Below are 10,475 nucleotides of genomic sequence, written 5' to 3'. Positions count from 1 at the left end.
CTTCAGCAACCACATATTTGTGAGAAAAGCTGCTGTTTGTCTGTGAGGTCCGTGAAGGCAGACCACCTAGACGTGACCCACATTGCACGCAGACAACTTTAATCTTTTACTACTACCGACACATAAAGATAAAGCATTTATCTGCAGTCTAAAATGGAATGTTTGGGGTGGAAGATTTAAAGTGTTTTACCCTCCCAGTTCAGCTTGAGAGTCAAATGTCTGGTTCCTTGATCTCCCTCAGTTGGTTTATAGATCCTTTTTTTTATTGGTTTTGTGAATTGTTTCCCATAGGTTTTTCAGTCAACGATTTCAGGGCATAAACTCATTCTGTCCTCATCTTTATTCATTTGCTGTCTCGCTGTTTGCCTTGAGAAAGCAATGTTTGGAAAGAAAAAAAAAGGCATGTTTTCTTTAAAGATTCTGCAGGTCAATGGATTGAGAAGAAGTGGCACTTTAGTACTTAAAAGATTCCAGAATGAATTCCAAGGAAACTTTTGAAGCAGAATTTTAAAAAGAAAAATAAAACTTTTGGACCAAAACCAAAACCACCACAGTATAAAAAAACAGACATTTCCAGTTAAGTGTGAGTTAGGATGTTTTCACACTGGGTATCTGGATCCATGCCGTACCTGGATACATTCACACCTTTCCCACAGATGTTGCATTCACAAGCACGTACCACAGCGTGTGAATGAGTATGAGTGGGTGTTACAGGGCCGAAACAGTAGGTGGCGGTGTGGAGGGAATTCTGTTCCTATCCAATAAAGCTGCATAATATGTTGTTTGAGCGTCAGCATTAGCGTTGCAATGTATGTGTGTGCAATAGGCACATCGTAGGTCCTGCAATGTAGGAGGCAAATGAACTCAACGTGTTCTCATCTAATTACCTCCACCAGCAGATATTGTGATCACTTTGCTTTGTGTGTTGTTTGTTTGTTAGCAACTTTACGGGCAAACTATGACAACCATCTTTACTAAATTTTACGCACAGATAGGCCTAGGCCCTGGGACGAATCCATTACATTTTGGGCCAAGTAGGCCAAAGTTCAAGGTCACAGCAAGGTCACAAAATCTCACATTTTCCTCTCTCTCATCATTGAGCAATTTTCGAAAATATATAAAAAATTCAAAACAACTCCGATTAGCCTCCAATTTGATCCACCCTTAGCTTATAACAATATCTTGTATCTAGGACAAAATTGTCCACATCCACTGTGGAATGTGGACTCTGTGGACATTTCAATTTAATATTGAAAATCCCATTTACGACACATTTTTCATTATAACTCAACAAATATTGATTTGAATTTAATCCTTTCATGCATTGTGGTCACTACAGTGGACAGTTATTCTACAGCTGTTCTCTTTTATATGTATAGGTTTTGTTGTTATAGTTCCATATGAGCCAACACAGTGGACACTTATGCAACATCCCATAATACACTGCAATTCATACCATTACTATAACTTTGCTGTCCTTGATAAACCTGATCTGCAGTAACATGTTTAAGTGTAAATCAGTTATTTGTTAGACAAAAAGAGTTGTTTTTTGCATATTATATGAGGTAATAACGAGCATTAGAGTATGTTCAAATATGAGAAAACATCAAATTAGCAGCCTTAAAAATGGTTTTATTTCATTGTTTTCATGTTACTTTCTGATATTGGGTTTTAAATACATGTTTCTTTACTCAAAAAATTAAATGCATGGACATTTTTGTAACTCCATGAAAAAAAAAAAAAAAAAAACTCGATCGCAATTTTTTTTATGCCTAAGGAGGCATAAAAACACTCCAGAAAAAAAAATCTTGACTAAGGTTCTCATAATTCATGCATGAAAGGGTTAATATAATTTGACATACACATGAGTGGTACCAAACTTCAACTTTTTCTGCTGTATAGAACAACCTTGAACTGTTTAATTGAAAAAGAAATTGTCGATCCACACATCCACACTGTTCGGGGTGGTTGGCGGAGGTTTGTGTTCTCTGAAGACTTGTTTCAACCTGGGAACATGACACCCACTGTGCACAGCGATCCACCAGTCACAATCGTTCTTATTCAGTTTGCCGAAGCAGACCCCGCCCCCTGCACATGGAGTGAGTCGCTGGTAACAACATTGAAAAATGAGCAACAAACAAGAGAAAATCACCAAAAACAAAGACTTGGTGCCAAAAAGAAAAGCAACATCAATTATCTTGCATAATTTCGGCTACAAGAAGGATGATACTGAAACGTGTTCTGTGTCGATAGTGTTTTGCACCCTAATTTGTTTGACCATTTATGTCAGCACCACACAGCTATTATATACTCCTCAGTATTTTTTCACATCGCAGGGTTGATAAAATCGCAATATCAGTTTTTTCCTACATCATGCAGCCCTACTATCCAATGAACACGGGAGTCAGAAGACAAACCCTTACGTCATCAACCGAGCGACTGTTCTGTTCATTTGTCTACAATGGCGGCAAGATAGACAATACATGTCTATCTGTTAGCCTGTTGGAGGCAAAAAGAAGAGCGACCTTCGTTGTCCCTGATATATCACCAAGTGGTTCAGTTGATGAGGTGAGGCTGTGTCACACAGATCTGAGGCTTTTTCAGGAGACAACAGGAGCACCGTCTATTGTCCCAGGGTGATTAGGTCATTTCCATTGTCGGAGTGGTGATTAGGTCATGTTCGTTCTTGGGCATGGATCGTTTTCACACGACAACGTACCATACTGGAGTCCACACAGCCCGTAGTCAGGATTACCTTCTCAAGTGGCCTGGGTACAGTACTTGCACACGGAACGTTTGCATTCGCATTAATAAAATTCAAAAATACTTCAAATATCAAAATATGCCTAACCCAAACCCTGCATGGCTGATACACAAATCGTATAAACTCTTTGTGTATGTGGATAAAGCCCCATGTCTGACTACTAAATTATCTGAGAATATTGGAATATGCTGACTACAATAGGACTCAGGAAAGGAAATGAAACATTGTTAGATAGATAGGTTAATATTTAAAATATGTTTGTAGTTATTTAGAACATCTGAATTTATTAAAGATTATAATGTAAATTGTCATTTTCATCACGTCTAAGGGTAGACAGGTAAATATTTTATATTTTAAAATGTGTAGTTATTTAGAACATTTTAATTTATTAAAGATTATAATGTAAATAGTTTCTCTTATCACATGTTTAAGGACCCCTATTTATAAGCTGAGGACTGTTTCTGGGGTGTCCTATTATAAAATGTATCTTGTAAATGAACTGTCAATTTGACTGTAAAAAAAATTGTAATGACTTGACTGACTGACTGACTGACTGATTGATTGATTGATTGAAAATTAAGCGGCCTTTGGGGTCAAACGTACTCGGATACAGACTCGGGTGCGCAGTGTGAAAACACCCTTAGTCCTCTTCAAATGTGCTCAAATGTAAGTTAATTATTCTGTTGATTAATAAACATTTTAGAACCTGTATTCTGTTTGTTTTGCAAGCATCCCCTCTTTTTTCTGCTCCAGCAATGGGAACAAAAGAGAGCTAGAAAAAAAGACTATAGAGTACAATATCCCTATTTTCCAGGCACACACACATACACATGTACTCCCTTATGTACTCAGCCTTCATCCATCTATGTCTCAAATCCCAGCCTGCACCGGGGGTCAACACCTAATCAACAAGCCACATTGCGAGATCAGAGGTCAGAGGCCTCTGCGATGCTGACCCATATAAACTGCAACCATTTCCTGAGAAGAAAGCCTTGAGACCGGCAGCGTTTTTTTAAGTTTTGTTTTGTTTGGCGTCACTCGAGACATACAGGAATACACACCACCACCTCATAGATCTCATTCAGCCGTCAAACTACTCTCTCCTGGCCATATTTACGCTTGTGTAATTACTAAAGCTAGATGACAAGTCACTGACAGATGGCAGATAGATGGGCTATGCCCTTGAGTTTGCGCCCACATGGCCTGTTCATCAAAAACATAATAATACTGTAGGTGGATGCTGCAGACTCACACATAAAGACTCCAAACCCAAGGACACATGAGTGCTGGAGGTCTGTTCTGCAACTAGGACTATTATTTACTCACTACTGAGGTAAATGCAAGTTTAAATGCTCAAACTATATTTTCCCTGGAGAAATACACTGTCATAAGCGCAATAAATTTATTGGCGCATAAGTATTGTTGATAGCAAGGCACCTCTGGGAGCAGTTCATGGTAAGTTAATGCTTCTTGGGTGAAAAAACTGAGGACTTTTTCAGATTTTGCTCCCATCAATTCACTGCATAGTTTTCATCTGAGACAAGAGATGGGGCAGCCATAACGCTATGTCATCTGTCAATAAAATATGTTCTTGGTCCCATAGTAACTATAGAGCGCCAACCATTTGTGAAATGGGGATCATCTTTCCTATATAGTGCAATGAGTATGCAGTGGTGAATATACCCCTTCAGCTGTTTAATTTGAGACTAAAGATAGTCAATATTAGTAACATTAAGTAATGCATGCTAACACAGCCATGTCAGGCCTTTAGATTACACCTTGGCTGGGCCGACTAACGGTGTCCCCAAATTAAAAATAAAAAAAGGCCAGAGCAGAGTGTAAACGAAAGTATTGACTCACTCGCCCCTGCTTTTTTCCTCCCGTAAAACACATCGGTTATAATATACAAGGCTTGTTCATAACGACAGAGAAAACGTTGACAACAACACATATGTACCGAACAGGAAAGCACAAGTATTCATGCTTCCCGCGTAAGTCATATTTTGTGATAACGTTAGCACAAACACAGAATCCAAATGCAGAACTCCGACAACAAAAGTTAGTCCCAAAAGGTTTATTGTTCACACACAGGTGAAAAAATATAATGAGTGACAGAATCTTGAGGATAATGGTTGGGGATTTTCTCCTCAGATTCGTCCTCCGGATCGAGGGCAGCAGCCCGTCTCCCCGAGCGGTGTTAGGAGTCTTTTCCCCGACTGGGGAAAAGCAAAGGGAGGTCAGGGACGGAAACAGGTCATACACAGGCAGGCTAACAATCGAGCAACAGGACATAAGGACTAGGCAAACTCACATACCGGTAGTCAGGGCGAGAAGGTCAAAACCAGATCAGATGAGGCAGACAAAAACCGACAGGGATCAGGCAGAAGACGAAAAACCGAGGAATCCAAAACAGGTCAAAAAACAGGCAAACAAACGAGGTCAAGTACGCTGGTCTGAACTACTGGAGTTACAAACTGGCGACTGACAAGGGGAAAAGACAGGGTTTAAATACACAAAAGGGAGGGAAGACAACTAGACATAGGTGAAGCAAATTAGGGCGGAGACAGGTAATCAGGACAGAGGTCAGGATGAGCGGGGAACAGGAAGTAAAGACGACAGACAAGACACATGAGGGAGAACTTAACAAAATAAAACAGGAAGTGACACACAAAACATAAAAGACAGACAAGACCAGACTATTGTCTGGCAGCAGGTATGACATATTTGCGCCGTTTGATTGGTCTAAATCACCCGTTTCGGCCAATGAGAGGTGATGAGAGCTTGGAGATTGATTCGTACGTTGTACGCCAAAGGTTTTCTCTCAACAACCATGCCTCGTGGGCGACCTATAAGTTCAGGCCGCTCACATAACAAACGCAGTGAAACATATGACATATGAATTATCTGCCTGCATGCAGTCCTGTGATTTTGGAATTAAAATCAGCTGGCCATATGCTGATCAATACTTCTGGAAATTAGACTTGTGGAATCCATGCCTTCATACTCTTGAATATATCTGAAATAGTCTGAGAAAACAGGAATTACTGTTGAAAAATCTAATCCCGCACCCACCCCCTCCGCCGATTCCAGCATCTGATGTGCCCAAATTAAGGTAATCTAAAGCCCTGCATGTTAACCCCACAAACATAATAATTCCCCACAAATGTAATAAACTGCAAATGTAATAAAAATTTGCAGCTTATTACATAATAATCCCACAAATACAATAACTTTTAACAGTTGCCTACAAACATAATAATTATTACATTTATGGGACGGTAAAAATCTTCCGTTTCCAAATTGTAAAAACTTCCCACAAATGTAATAAATTAGTACATTACATACATTTAAGTAATAGATTCATGAATATTCATTCATTTTTCTTTTTCTTCCCATTTATTCTTGTCCTTTGGATACTTTTTAGAATGATCAAATGTTGCAGTTACACCACATGGTACTAATTCAAGATTAATAGGTGTTTAATTATAAATACAAGTGGAGGAACTAAACAGAATGGGCAAAAATGGTGTAAAGGTTTTATTATAAAAGCTTCAGAATGAACAGGATATTATTTATTCTCATTAACTATAACAGAAGCCTATGTATGAAGCATGTAAATAAAATGTCTGGATATGATTATGATAACAATCGAGAGGGTAGGAGCACACTGTGGGGAAAGGAGGTAGGCAACTGTTAGTACATTTGTGGGCATTATTACGTTTGTGAGGGGGGTTAAATGGGGCCATTTGTGTCATTAACAGAGTAAAAAGTTGCAATCATGTCATCACATTTGGTTCACATAGCCTGCAGTAATATACCTTATTTGACTACAGGATCTATGTAATAAACCCTTCATAATTCTGTCACTGCAGTATTTTTCCAGCTGCTACGACCACTCGCAGCAGAGCCAGGAAGGCAGTTGACGTTAGCATTCAAGATCAACAAAAGAGCGCATCAAAATTTGTAGAGCGCCGTGCCAAAAAACTTTTCTCTGTTATCACCATCTGTTTTGCCTCTGCATAACTTTCATTCTCAAGCCTGCAAACTTCTGCTTTCACTCGTGGTTGCCTAGCTGCTGCCACTCGCGGTTGCCTGGCTGCTGCTGATGCGACAGGCAAAAACAAAGTATACACTAAAATATGCCCATAACTCATCTGCAGCTGCCAACACTTTGTCAACAGCCAGTGGAGGAACACTGCGCAAATCACAACATAGCAACTGGGCAATTTAAAGTATTCAGCTACACAAATCACCTGACAATATCGCCGACGCACTGGCCCATAGCTTTTAGGCTTATAAATTGTTGTCACTACATGTAGGTGAAAATGCAATTTAAGACGATCAAGAAATGTATACAGCAATTGCTTTAGCTTTTGTCAATATATCATTAACCAGGGAATAGGGGGAATCTGTCAAGCATGGCACCACACCACAGTGAGTCACTAATTTGTGATTTGTTATATTACACAGATAAAATCTAAATCAACCATTTGGTTATATAACCCCTCGAGGCAGGGGCAGTCAAACGTTTACAAGCACACATTATTTTGCCTCTCATTATTTGCAGGCAATCACAGCAAAATATTTACTGGTGGGCTTTTAATTTCCTGTCTGGTTTCATTAGCAGTCAACTAAAAGTTTGAACAATCTATTTTGTTTGAGATGTGTTACTGCTTAAGGAATTAATCAGGCTGGGGAGGTGGAAAATTATTATTTCTGTTCACAGAGATGAGATTTTGGAACGACAGGTAGGTGTTTTTATGAGAAAAAGTTGTGTCGTCTTGCAAATCCACCGTAAGATCTTAGCAGAGAATACGGAGTTTCATCATGCAGAGATAGTTAGCGTAGGACATGCCGTCATTCACTTGATGCATGTGTGTATGTGTGCATGTGTGTTCAGTGCAGACCTCTGTACCCGTCATCCTGTCTCCAGAAGGATTTAATCTAGTCCCTCAGGCCTTGTGCTCAAAGGCAGTGACTGACAACTGGCAGGGGAGTGTGAGAGATATGCATGACTTAGTGCGCAAGTATGTGTGTGTGTGTGTGTATGTGTGTGTTGTGTAGTTATACTTTCACATACACAAAGACAAGGTATGACTGTTAATATATTATATGCATATACAGTAAGACACATGTTTAGCGTGAGTCTGTATGTGGAAGTGACATGGACCAACAGTATAGATTCTCTTCATTTATTTTCAAAGCAAGAATATCACTACGGAGTGTAGGAGTGTGCAGAGAGAGAACGCAACTGAGCTGATGTGGCGTTTCCACCTACTGAAGGAAGTTTTTTTTTTTTACAATAGTTTCTTACTGCAGCTGTCATGTAAAAACATAAATAAATAAACACATGTCAAACAAACTCAAACTTAGATGGTATTTGCACACATTGATGAGAACATGTCCTAGGTCTCCTGTTCTACTGCTTCCCTCTATTGCATCTTCAGAATCACTTCCCATAATGTGCAATAATCCGTCAAATGTGAATTATGTGCAATAAGTATAAATGTGCAATAATCTGTCCTGCAATAGCAATGTAATATTTACTCAAAATTTATCAAGAAAATAAATGCAACATTTTTTTAAATACACATGGTTCATAGGTATACATACTGTTTTACATAGATATACATACTCTTTGTATAGAATATACATAGGATATACATACTGTTAATACTGTTAATAGGGACACATACTGTATTCATAGATATACATACTGTTATTCATGATAATACATACTGTTAATACTGTAAATTGCACCTATTCATATTTTATCCAGTTTTATTTTTTATTCTTAGCTCTAGTCTTATGTTACGTTACTTTGATAAACTGTAATTTTTTTAAAATGATATTTTCTTATCTTATTTTTTGTTTTTATAATTTTATATTCGCTCTTTTCTTATTTCTGTTGCACTGGTGTTTGTAAATACGGCTGCATTGACTGGAGCTGCACATGAAAATAAAGGCTATTCTATTCTATTCTAGATTGACAAAACCAATACTGTGTTGCAGACATAGCATTCTTGCAGCCATATTATAAACATATTCACTCGTGCTAAAAAATGTATTTAGTGAAGTTATGAGATAAGAAAAGCCAGTTTGTATGATTTTAAAAGGTCAGTGCATTGTTCTATATGTAACTATTTTGGGTTTTAGATACAAATATCCTTCTACCTTCCATTTAGTGCAACACGGATCTTTAAACATAGTACAATATGTCCCAGTAATGGCATGGTCAAACTACACAATATCAAATTTTCCTCCCCATCCACAGTTTACATTAGCTGGATATGCTTGTCACTAAAACCTAGAATAAAGATTGACATTTCATGTAAAGGCCTCTCTGTTAATTATATCAGGGCACAGCTGCAGGTTTGTGTTGGCTAAAAGTGAGATATCAAGCTCTGAGGCTGTGAATGGTTGCACTGTATCAACAGCAGTCTCATATGTCAATCTACAGGGGGCTACTGTTGCACCGCTAAGCCTTGTCATTGTTACAGTTGCTACTGTTGGATAGGGACACGCTCACACTGCTAGGAGCTGTTGTGCACATATAGAGTGTGAAAAAGAGAACGTGTACATGCGTTGTGTGCATGTGTTCACTCAAGTTCATCATGTAGAGCGAACAGTATGCATGTGTTGGTGCAAGCACGTGGGACCCAGTGTGTCTGTCTTTACCTTGTGCATGTGTTTATAATGGTGCATTCACAGTCATTTGTGTATTTTCCTGTTGTAAGACCGTGCTAGTGTGTTTTGGCAGAAGATCAGATCTGGCTCCGACGACAACAGGACCCCCGATTTCAGTGCCAAGTCACACAGTGCACCCCCTAATTCCCAATAATCCACTCTGTCTCCAGGCAGGTGATCTTTGTGTGTGTCTTCACATGTGTGTTTCTTTGTGCCAAGCCCTACATTGGTGACATCAGCAATATGTGGCTCTTCTAACACTGCTCTAGAAACTAATTTTCTCATCAGTCCGTCACTCCTCACGGTAACCAGTAGGCTAAGCTTGTCACAGCCTTGGTTAAGCCTTATCATGTGCTTTGTCTCTCACTGGGGGGCACTAGGGCTATAAAATATCAAAACAAGACCACTTTTATACTGCCACCATCCGACGTGTCAGCTAGAGGGTATCATTAGAGAAGCACTGCTATATAAAGACTTTACAATTCACTTACAAATCTCCTAACAATCCTAACTGCCTAGTTCCGACACTTGGGCACTGCCTAAATTGAAAGGCAAGATTTAGCAGGATTTATGGGGATCTAATTGCAGAAACAGAATATAATAACAATGTCATGGTGGCAGCCCATGCCCTGTGAGTGGGTTGAACCTGTGTCCTTTGTTCTCAGGCTCTGGGCCTGGTTCTGGGTTGGAGTGACAGGGGGAGCATGGGTTTGGGCCTGCTAGCTTAGCTGGTCTAGTTTTGTTTGTTTCTATTAATCATATTTTCATTTCATATTTATTATTTTTGCATCCTTAGAAATAGCTACATAATGGGCCCACAGATCAAAACACATTTTGCATAGCTTAAGTCTGGTTCTTTTGTTCCTTTTGTTACCTAACTGTTTGATGCTCACTCCATGCTCTCTCCATCCCATCACCAGATCCCTGGCCTGACAGACAAACAGGAAGAGGGAGGTTCCCAAACCTTTTATAGTAGAGGGCATCAGGAACTTACCAAGGGTGGCAGCCATCAGAGGGGAGTTTT

This window comes from Sphaeramia orbicularis, chromosome 4 (genome assembly GCF_902148855.1).
Source record: "Sphaeramia orbicularis chromosome 4, fSphaOr1.1, whole genome shotgun sequence".
Lineage (NCBI taxonomy): Eukaryota > Metazoa > Chordata > Actinopteri > Kurtiformes > Apogonidae > Sphaeramia > Sphaeramia orbicularis.
The sequence above is the reverse complement of the archived record's forward strand: the minus strand, read 5'-3'. Positions refer to the sequence as shown.